General features: G+C 54.1%; 1 long non-coding RNA gene across 1 annotated transcript in view; it reads left to right on the top strand.

Annotated features, from left to right (window-relative positions):
• Window positions 1-4,116: 4,116 nt before the first annotated feature.
• The window catches only part of LOC144580688 (uncharacterized), a 7,171-nt gene continuing 598 nt past the window's right edge, over window positions 4,117-10,689 (top strand). Inside the window, exons 1-5 of the long non-coding RNA XR_013530679.1 lie at window positions 4,117-4,250; window positions 6,443-6,528; window positions 7,760-7,962; window positions 8,726-8,831; window positions 9,042-9,158. This is a non-coding gene — a long non-coding RNA (uncharacterized LOC144580688). The remainder of the gene's footprint in view (window positions 4,251-6,442; window positions 6,529-7,759; window positions 7,963-8,725; window positions 8,832-9,041; window positions 9,159-10,689) is intronic.

Below are 10,689 nucleotides of genomic sequence, written 5' to 3'. Positions count from 1 at the left end.
ATTTTGGGTTGTTCTTATTCTCACCCACAATAAGAAACATATGTAAAACATTGGCCTAAAATACATGGGGCATTTAAAACACACACACAGGCTTAGCAGATGCTGGCACTGTGCCAGAGCCAGGGCGGTGACACCAGGGTGTGCCGCTTATGTTTTCTGAAAGATTCTAAGGTAAGGACAGGAGCCGGGGCTGGGGGCACTCGGAGCGGTGGCTGTTGACCACCTCATGTGGGTGTTTGGGAGTCATAACAGCTGGCCCATTTCCACCTGTCTGTTCTGGATGAACAGTGTTCAGTGTTGCAGACGCAGAAGCTTCAGAAGGTGAAATTTATTTAACGACCCATGATGTGTAGTTAATTCTTTTGTCATCTGTCCTATTTGATTTTGTTTCATTCTACTTCTTTTTTTTTTTTTTTTTTTGGAGACAGAATCTCACAGTGTTGCTTGGACTGGATGCAATGGTGCAATCTTGGCTCACCGCAGCCTCTGCCTCCTTTGTTCAAGCGGTTCTCCTGCCTCAGCCTCCCAAGTAGCTGGGATTACAGGTGCCTCCTGCCATACTTGGTTATTTATTTATTTATTTGTATTTTTGCAGAGGCTGCGTTTTACTATGTCGGCCTGGCTAGTCCGAAACTCCTGACCTCAGGAAATCTTCCTGCCTTGGCCTTCCAAAGTGCTGGAATTACAGGAATGACTCACTCTGGCCGGCCTCATTCTACTTTATCCTTGGTCCAAGCACAGTGCCCCACACCTATAATGCCAGAACTTTGGGAAGCCAAGGCAAGAGAATTGCTTGAGCCCCGGAGTTCAAGACCAGCCTTGGAAACATACTGAGACCCCTGTTTCTACAGAAAAAAAAGTGGTGTGTATATATATATGCACATGCACACACACACAAGTTAGCCAAGGTGGTGGCACATGTCTGTAGTACCAGCTACTTGGGAGGGTGAGGTGAAAGGATCGATTGAGTCTTGGAGGTCAAGGCTGCAGCGAGCCACGATCAGGCCTGTCTGTGGGCTGTTGTGCAGGGCACAGGTGTTGACTCTTCAAGGATCCCCCAATCCCAAGGACCCTGGGGTATTCCCGAGTCCTTTTTTTGCCTGGGGCTGGGGGTGTCGGTCCCTGGGGGCTGACCCTTTCATTTGCCTGCTCTCTATCCCTGCAGCACCGATGGAAAGGAAGGAGGCTGGATGATGAGTGGCTGCCCTGGATGCCAAGCTGTTCGTGTCAGGACTGTCAGGGCTGCATGCCCTTGGCCTGCTGCAGCAGCGGGGCTGGCTGTGGACCGAATCCCTGAGTATCCCGTATGGCCTCCCGGGTAAGGCACTGCATGTCTGGCTGCGGGGAAGGTGGAGGTGGCAGGGCCTTCCCCGGTTCCTGTGGCTGTGGCTCTGTGAGCTAAAATACGCTGTCAGAACAGGATTTTCCATCAGTCATTCTGTGGGCTCTGAGTAGGACTTAGTACCTGCTCATTAGGAAAAAAAGAAAAAAAAGGTGTGTCTGTTTAGGGGACATTCATTTATCTCTTAAGACCTCCCCACGGACAGGTTTTAACGGAGTGACGAGTGAAGCAGACCACAGGGCTGGGAGAACACGGCAGAAGCCAGGCTGGGCTTGGGCCTCCTCCTCTTGGAGCCCTGGTGGAGGGCTGCCTGGCAGAGGAGGGTAGGGGTTCTTTGATCGATCCTCACAGCTCAGGCAAAGCAGCCAGCGCACCAGTGCAGCACTGGCCAGAGGCTGCAGACAGAGAGCGGCTCAGACGGCGCCTACAGGCTGGGGCCGGTCCGCACACTCCACTGTACACAGATCCTGGCTTTCAGTCACAAGGCGGGTGCCCCGGCCTGGTGGGATGTCCAGAGAGAGCACCTGAGTCTGGCAAGTGGCGATCTGAGTACCCTGAGCTCATCCCCAGAGATGAACTTGCTTCCAATAGCATAGCCATATAGGAATGAATCCAGGGCTGGCACTTCAGCTTCAGTCTTATGTCTATTCATCTAGGATTGCTTCAGCCCTGGAGGCAGAGGTTGCAATGAGTCAAGAATGTGCCACCGTACTCCAGCCTGGGCAACAGAGTGAGATCTTATCTCTAAAATAAACAAATAATGTTTAAAAAAAAAAAAAAAAAGCCAGTCACAGTGGCTTACACTTGTAATTCCAGCACTTTGGGAGGCTGAGGCAGGCGGATCACGAGGTCAGGAGTTCAAGACCAGCCTGGCCAACATGGTGAAAGCCTATCTCTATTAAAATACCAAAATTAGCCAGGCATAGTGGCAGCTGCCTTGTTCCAACTTCTGTCCTCTCCACCATCCGGGGCTAAGACCTTGCCCAATGTCAGGGTTGGCGTCCCTCTGACTGGCTGTTGAATGTGACCTCCATAGCCTCTCTTCTGTGCCAGAGTCCCATGGCCACCCACAGGGCAGTGAATTTGAAAAAGTGCTCAGGACTCTGCACACTATGCTGTTTACAGCTGTCATTGACTACAGTGAGAGAGGAGGCAGGAGTGTTGGCACAGGGAAGGGGGCCGGGGCGGAGTCTAGGATGAACCACGGCCAGCACCTAGTATCCTTTCCCAGTCCCTGTGCCTTCAGATGGGACGCACTTGTCTGTCCCAGCACTATGTCACCCAGGGTGTTTGGTGGGGCTGCCTAATTGGCAGGTGCCGCTCGGCTCAGAGCACACTGTCAGACTCCTAGGAGGCAAGCAGGGGTCTGGCATAAACCACGTTTGTACAAACAGTTCAGACGCAGAGCACCTCATATCACTCCTAGGATTGGTGGGAACCCTCCCCCAGTCCAAGTTCCCAGATAAGTTATGAGCAGGCCATGCAGAGGCAGCTCGGGTCTGCTGTGACAACTCACTAGCAATCTCCAGTGCCTGCTGCTCTATTCCTTTTCCTCCACTCCCCCCACCATCTTAATCCCAGGAAGAGGCCCTATCTCTTTGAGGCCTGGGCTGGGCCTCTGAGCTGCCCAGAGGCCTCACGGTGGGTGTTGGCTGCCAGTTGCAGGGCCCCTGGCCACACTGAAGGACTCCTACCTGGAAGTGATGTTGCGGCCCCTGGAGGAGGTGTGGAGGGAGTGGGCAGAGGAGGCCATGTGGTGGCTACAGGCCTGGGTGCCCGGGATGCCAGGCAACCAGGGTCCCAGGCCTATCAAGTTGACCCTGGGGGTCATGAAAGGCACCCTGGAGCTGGTGAGTGAGAGCAAGGATGAGATGTGGCTGGCAGTTGAGGACGACCGAGACAGCTCTCACTGTCCCCTCCCTTTCCAGGTGGCCCACCAGATGCTGTCCTGGGCTGAGGTTAAGTTCTCATGGGCACTGAAGAGGCTCTGCAAAGCCCTGCTTGACCTGTATGGCCTCACAGCCAGGTAATGCTGGGTTTGGGGTGTCGCATGCAGCGTTCCTGCCATGTATCAGGTGCAGTGCTGAACGCTTCAACACGCTCTGACTCACTGACTACTTTGACCGCCCTACACAGAGGCTTCTTCACTCCTTATTTCACAGGAGAGAAAATGGGGTTTCTTCCTCACTCCAGAGAGACCTCGTGAGCACAGTCCCAGTGCAGGCAGGATTTTAGGAGCTGCTGCAGAGGAGTGCAGTGGGCAAAGCTGACCCCTGCCTTCAGGAAGCTCAGTTTTACTGAGAGACAGACACGAAGCCCAAGAAATCATCTACAGCAGAGTGTGCACAGCTCCCTGCAGAAAGCCTGAGAGTCCCCTCTTAAGCAGGCCATTCTGCTCTGTCACATTTCCTTGCTTTTGCTTTGTAATCATCTTTTTTTTTGAGACGGAGTCTTGCTCTGTCTCAGTTGTGTGATCTCAGCTCATTGCAACCTCTGCCTCCTATGTTCAAGTGATTCTCCTGCCTCAGCCCTCCGGGTTGCTGTGACTACAGGTGTGTGCACTACTGCACCTGGCTAATTTTTTTGTGTTTTTAGTAGACAGGGTTTTGCCACTCCAGGCTGGTCTCAAACTCCTGATCTTCAGTCATGTAACCCCTTTGGCCTTCTAAAGTGTTGGAATTACAGGCATGAGCCACTACTCCCGACCTGTTATGTAATATTTTAAACACATAAAAGCCCTTCTTTCTTGCAGGTGGTGCAGAAGCCAGCTACAGGCTGGCTGTGGCCCACCGCTCATCGTTTACCACCACTGAGCCATACCTTAGGTGGCAAATGCTTGAGATGGAACATTGGTGAGACGGTGAGCTGGGGATCCTATGGTGTGGCCATGGCCAGCTTTGAGGAGAAGGTATAGTTCAAGCAAGAGCCACGGGGCAAGTGTGGAAAGAGAGCTCCAGGTGGGGGCTCCACTGCACAGGGACTGGGAGAGGGATGTGCTTGGCCTGTTTTTTTTTTTGAGATGGAGTCTCATTCTCCGTCACCCAGGCTGGAGTGCCGTGGTGTGATCTCGGCTCACTGCAACCTCTCTCAAATTCAAGTGATTCTCCTGCCTCAGCCTGCCAAGTTGCTGGGATTACAAGCATTCACCACCATACCCGGCTAATTTTTGTATCTTTAGTAGAGATGGGATTTCACTGTATTTTCCAGGCTCGTCTCAGAATCCTGGGCTCCAGAGACTCGGTGCAGGGATTACGGGCATGAGCCACCGTGCCTGTCCTGTTTGAATAGCAAGGTGGTGGGGCTGATGCGACTGGGAGGTTCCAAGGCTAGGGGATGAGAGGAGGACTCTGGCTTCTGCACTGACCTACGAAGGTTGTGATCACCCATTTACTTCAAAAGGCCCCTTTTGTCTCTGTGTTGAGAACACGGGGGTGGTGGATAGAAATGGGGAACCCAGTCTAGAGCAGGGGCCTGGGGACCAAATATCCTTTTCCCTCACAGCCGTGATGCCCACCAGGAACCGGGCTACAGGCAAGGGGGCCGCCCCTTCTTCCATGCCGGTGGCCTTGCAGAGCATCTGGATTCTGGGTCTGCCTCTTCCTGGGATGTCTCTGCATCGGCTCTGTGTGCCTCAGTTTCCCCAGCTGTAGAATAGGGACCGGACCCACATCATGGGGAAAAGGCTCTACGTAATACAAGTTCCTGCTCCTGCCGCCTTGCGGTCAGAATGTAGGTTGAAGAAGGGAAGAGCTCCCAGGGCGGGGCTTTGGCTTGGTTGAACAATCACCTGCCTGGTTATTCGCCTACCCGGTGAGTGGAATCTCGTGGGGATACCAAAAAATGGATTTAAATGGCAGTGAGGGTGTCGAAGCTGCTTCCGGCCCCCAGCTGCAGGGCCTCTGGGCTCCCTAAAAGGTAAGCGAGTCTACCTGCCCGTCCCCCTCAGTGGCCCATCAACAACAGAGCGTGCAATATTTCTCTTCTCACTCCAACCCCACATGTGCCGAGATCTCCCCGATCATTCAGATCTCACAGGCTTGACCCTACTCTACATATTGAGAAAGTTCCAGTCCTCCCCTCAACTGTAGAAATTGCCTAGACCTGTCAGTCAGGCACACTGGCTTATGCCTGTAATCTCAGCACTTTGGGCAGATCACTTGAGGTCGGGAGTTCGAGACCAGCGTAGCCAACATGGGGAAACACTGACTCTACTAAAAATTTAAAAATCAGCCAGGCATGGCAGTGAGCGCATGTAGTTCCAGCTACTCTGGAGGCTGAGAAAGGAGAATCACTTAAACCCAGGAGGCAGAGGTAGCTGGGAATCGAGATCATACCACTATACTCGAGCTTGGGAAACAGAATGAGATTCTGTCTCAAAAAAACAAAACAATTTCCTACACCTTCCAGCTCCTATTTTTTGCATCCACACACAGAGTCCCCATGCTGCCCAAGACCCAGGGGGCAGATCAGACATGACATAAGATATCTGTGTCATGAAAATAGGGCAGCTTGTTTCTGTCCCGGCGTCACCCACCACCTCCGCTGTCATGCCAGCCTCTGTGCTCCTCCAGCTCATTATGTGATTTTCTAGAACAAGGACAGCCCTCCCCAAGATGCACCCCAATGCTGTCCACGGCAGAGCTCTTCCTGCAGACCTGTGAGCTCCCCCTCTGCAGCCAAAGAAAGCACGGCTCAGCAGCTTGTCCTGCTGGTTCCCTCTAGGAACTACTCAGTGGTGGTGACGCCGCTGCTTCCTGGGGGCGATGTGGTGTGGGGGACTGGCTACCTAATGGAGGAGAAGCTGCCGTGGCCACTCCAACATCTGTCAAGGGTCAACATGCCATCCGAGTTCTACCGGCTCAGATGCCGCCTGCTGCAGGGTTTCTGGAGGCATGAGTCCTGCCCCGGGCTGTGCCACCCTACTCCCTGGGAGCCCCCACCCCATGGGCACAACAGCAGGGCCATGCAGGGGCAGGGACTGTGGGGGCACAGGGAAGCCTGCAGAGGCCTGTGGCATTACCGTGCTAGGCCCAGAGCTTATTGGACTTCCCAAGGTCCTATGGGACTAGGGCTGAGGCTGCACATCCTGCTTTTCTCCAGATTATATGACCTTGCCCAGCAGTGCAGCTAAGGGCGGTGCTGGGATGACGAGCTCTGGGCTCCCGAGAAGCTTGCCTGTGGCTCAGGTGAGTCTGCTAACATCCGTGGACTCAGCTTCCTTTACTGTGAAATGCAGGTAACCACGTGGCTTACTCACGTGGGTAAGAAGCATGTATGGTTTTTAATGCACGAGGAAGCCCCTCATGTCCGTGTGGGAGCCACCGTACCCAGGCTTGGCAAGTAGCGGTTTATCGGTGTGCGACTCACATGGAAGTCTACGGCTCCATAGAAGCGTGGGTGTAGTCAGGTCTAAGCAGCACGCTGATCTTGTAAAAAAAAAAAAAAAAACAGCCTGGTCTTGAAGTCCTGTGCGTGTGACCATGGGCTTCTCTGTGCCCCTCAGTTCTGACAGCTGACCATGGGGCTGGTAGCGCCTCCTTTGGGATGATGGCCCTGCCCAACAGGTGTCTGGCTGTGCACTATGGATGGTGCTTTCCTACCATGGGCACGAACACCCCCAAGGCACAGCTCAGGGGCTACACTGGCTGGACTGGTCAGACCTGTTCCTTCACAGGCCATCTCTTCCCTACTGTGAACAGGGCTGGTCTGCAGGACACCAGTGTCATGTTTGAGGTAGCCGTTGGCCATCCACTTAAACGGTCAATGTTTTTTCCCCACTTGAGCAGCTTCCTTGAGATTAAATGGATGACTTGTATAATTTTTTTTTTTGAGACTAGGTCTCACTCTGTTGTCATGGTTGGAGTGCAGCGGTGCGCTTTCGGCTCCCCGCACCCTTGACCTCCTGGGTTCAAGCGATCCTCCTTCCTCAGCCTCGCAAAGTGCTGGGATGGCTTAGCACCACCGTGCCCGGCCGATGTGTGAATTTTAAGTGCACGATTCAGTGGCTTCCAGTTTATTCAGAGTTGTGCATGCCTTACCACAATTGTTTTTAAAAGCTACCAGTCTGCCTGCTATGTCCATGGCTGTGCCTGCTCTGGACATCCGATGTAAACAGAAGGATGAATATGTGGCCTCTGAGCCAGGCTTTGTTACTTAGCACAGCAGTTTTGTAGCGGGTCTGGGGACTCCATTCCTCGTTAGGGCTGAATCGGGCCATAGCCATTCAGCTCATGTCATCCTGAAGCTGGTGGGGGATCACTGGGCCTCTGGCCCCCGCACCAGGGGAGGGTGACTCCTGGCCTCAGGGCAGGCTAAGCCAAGGCTCTAGGCATCGGGGTACCCAGCAGGCATCGTGCTCCAACTGCGGTGGATGGAGCTGGCTCCACTCAGCGTGCCTTTGTGGCTGCTTCTTCCCAGACCACGCCCTGGTTGCCGGGGCCCAGCACGTGGTGACTTTTGACGGCCGGGTGTGGGACCTCAGCGTCCAGTGCAGCAGCATCCTCCTGGCCCAAGACTTTGCTCACAGCACATTCTCACGGATGCTGAGTCGGACAGGCTTGGGGCTCATGGCCCTGACCTTGGAGCTGAACCATGTGACCCTCATCTACTCCAGCCTTTAGGTGAGGAGGAGAGACCCGAGCTTCCCCTGGAGACCTATGCCTGTGTCAGGTTGCCTGGGGGATGGCACTTTCAAGCTCGTCCCCTGGCTGTCGGTCATCCCTCCTGCCCACTTCCTCCGGTCCACAGGCCTACAGGCTGTACAACTCCTCCATGCCACGGGATAGCCGTCCAGACCTCCGGCTGCCTTTTGCCATGAAAAGGAGGGAGGTCCCCAGGATTGAGCCGGCCAGTGAGGACGGGGTCTCCATGTCCTGTGACGTGGCCACCGGCCTCTGCAGCCTGACTGTGCACCTGTGGCACCACAGTTAATCTGGGCCCTGGCAGAGTTGGCCCCACCATCAAAATCCTGTTCGGGATGCACCATTCTCAACTTCCAGTGCAATAGGTCCCCGAGCTGTAGGCAGCCACTGTGGTTGAGAGGCTGGCACCAAGGCCCAGCCTTTCTTCCCGCATCCCTTGGATATATGGCTCCAAGGTGGAGTTGGCCTTTCTGTGGTCCCTCTGCCAAGGAACAAAAGGGCAGGCCTGGATTCTGGCCACTCGTGCTGACGATGTGGAGAGGGGATGGGGGGGACACACGCTGTCCTCAGTCTCTGTGCTTTCTCTCCTTCTTCTGATGAGGGTTTGGGGCCAGAGCTCTGGGAGTCTGGGGTGGAGGGATTTTACCAATCCTTCGTGTGCCTGAGGCTCATCTCTCCTCCAGGACCCCTGGGGGAGGATCAGGGGCTCTCAGGATCACCTCATCTTTCCTCCTCCCCACAGGCATATCCGCTGGCCTTCTGGACACCAGCGACAACGAAGCAGGCACCGATCTGATGTTGCCGGACGGCTCTGTGGCTCACAGCCTGGAGGAGCTCAGCCCGGCCTGGTAGGTGAGCAGGTGCACCTGCTTTCCTTCCCTCCGGCTGAGTGTCTCGAGGGCCGCTCGCTGCAGAGTCCCAGGAGCGGCAGGTTGCCTGCCGGCTCTGCAGTGGTCTTTGCAGACCCAGGGTTTGGTGGAGTCTCCCGCTAAGGCCAATGTATGTGGGGGAGCCACATGGTTCAGCTGCAGGCATGAGTCTTGCATCTGTCCCACCAGGTGGATGGTGACTGCAGGGCCACCGAGAAGCCTGAGCCGACCTGCCCAGAACAGAGCCCCTCCCGCCGGGCCTTCTTCCAGGACCCCTCATCCAGCTTGGGGAACTGCTTCCGGGTGGTGAGTGTGAGCCTGTGCCCTGGAGCACAGCAAGCTCTTTCCCCAGTCTACCCTGGGGATTGGCATGGAGCAGAGGCCTAGGCTAGAGACAGTGACTGGGTGGCCCTGATTTCAGATGGAGCCTGCACCATTCCTTAGCCTTTGTGTGCAGGACTCCTGTGGCACCCGGGAGCTCCAGCCTGCCTGCACTCTGGCAGCCACCTATATCCACCTCTGTGTCCGCAGCTTCGTGTCCCTGACCCTCCTCCACAGTGTGGTGAAGTGTCCCATCCGGCGGGCACTCTGCCCCCTGGCTGGCATCTGCCTTTCAGCCAGAGGGAAAACCTCTCTCTCTCTCTCTCACTCTCTCTCTCTCTTTCTCATCAGAAAGAGCAAATAATTGTCATTTAAGGAGCTAAGAGTCAAAACAAATCATTTAAGGCCTGATACAGCCTGGATGTGTGTCTCCTCCAAATCTCACTATTGTTAGAGGGTGTACATCCCTCATGGATGGTTTAGCATCCTGCGTTTGGTGAAGTGTGAGTTCTTGCTCTATTTGTTCAACTGAGAGCAGTTTGTTTATAAAGAGCCTTGCCTCTCCTCTCTCTCTCTGCACATACTCCCATTTCTGCCACGATCGTAAGCTTCCCAAGGCCTCACCAGAAGGCAAGCAGATGCTGGAGCTGTGCTTGTACAGCCTGTAGAACTGTGAGTCAATTATATGTCTTATTTATGATCTACCCAGGCCGGAGTGCAGTGGCACAATCTCACCTCACTGCAACTTTCACCTCCCAGATTCAAGCAATACTGCTCCCTCAACCTCCCAAAAATACCAGCAGGTATTTTTGTAGAGACGATGTTTTTCTAAGTTGTCCAGGCCGGTCATGAATTTCTGACCTCTGGTGATCCACCTCCCTCGGACTCCCAAAGTGCTGGATGACAGGCGTGAGCCACCACGCCCAGCCTCACGAGGGATTTGAATGTCCACTATCGTTTAGGGAAAATGCTCAGCCCCCGTTTTTCCTCTGCTCTCCTACTTCAAAAATCATCATCCACACAGAAGATGACTTCTATGAGCAAACGTGTGGGGATTCGTCTCCACTACCATGGCGGACCTCTAATTCAGTTCTGACACTAGCTACCTTGAGATCCTTCAGCCAGCGCCGCATACAATCGCCACAGCCAAAGCCCCACTAAAAGGGCATAAATGTCAGTATCAACAAGAGGAGTGGACTTCCAAGGGCTACAGATGCCAGAATTCGTGGCTGCCATCCGTAGACATTTAAAACTTAATTGGAAAATATAACAAAGGGAGGATGAAATGAGATGATCCAACTCGTCTCAAAAAAACGACAGGCCAGGTGTGGCGGCTCATCCATGTAATCCCAGCACTTGGGAGGCTAAGATGAGCGGACCACCTAAGGTCAGGAGTTTGAGACCAATCTGGCCAACATGGTGAAAACCCATCTCTACTAAAAATACAAAAATCAGCCAGGAGTGGTTGTGTGTGCTTTTAATCCCAGCTACTCAGAAGGCTGAGGCAGGAGAAACG

Source organism: Callithrix jacchus, chromosome 21 (genome assembly GCF_049354715.1).
Source record: "Callithrix jacchus isolate 240 chromosome 21, calJac240_pri, whole genome shotgun sequence".
NCBI classification, from domain to species: domain Eukaryota; kingdom Metazoa; phylum Chordata; class Mammalia; order Primates; family Cebidae; genus Callithrix; species Callithrix jacchus.
This window is presented reverse-complemented; position numbering and strand designations above follow the sequence as displayed.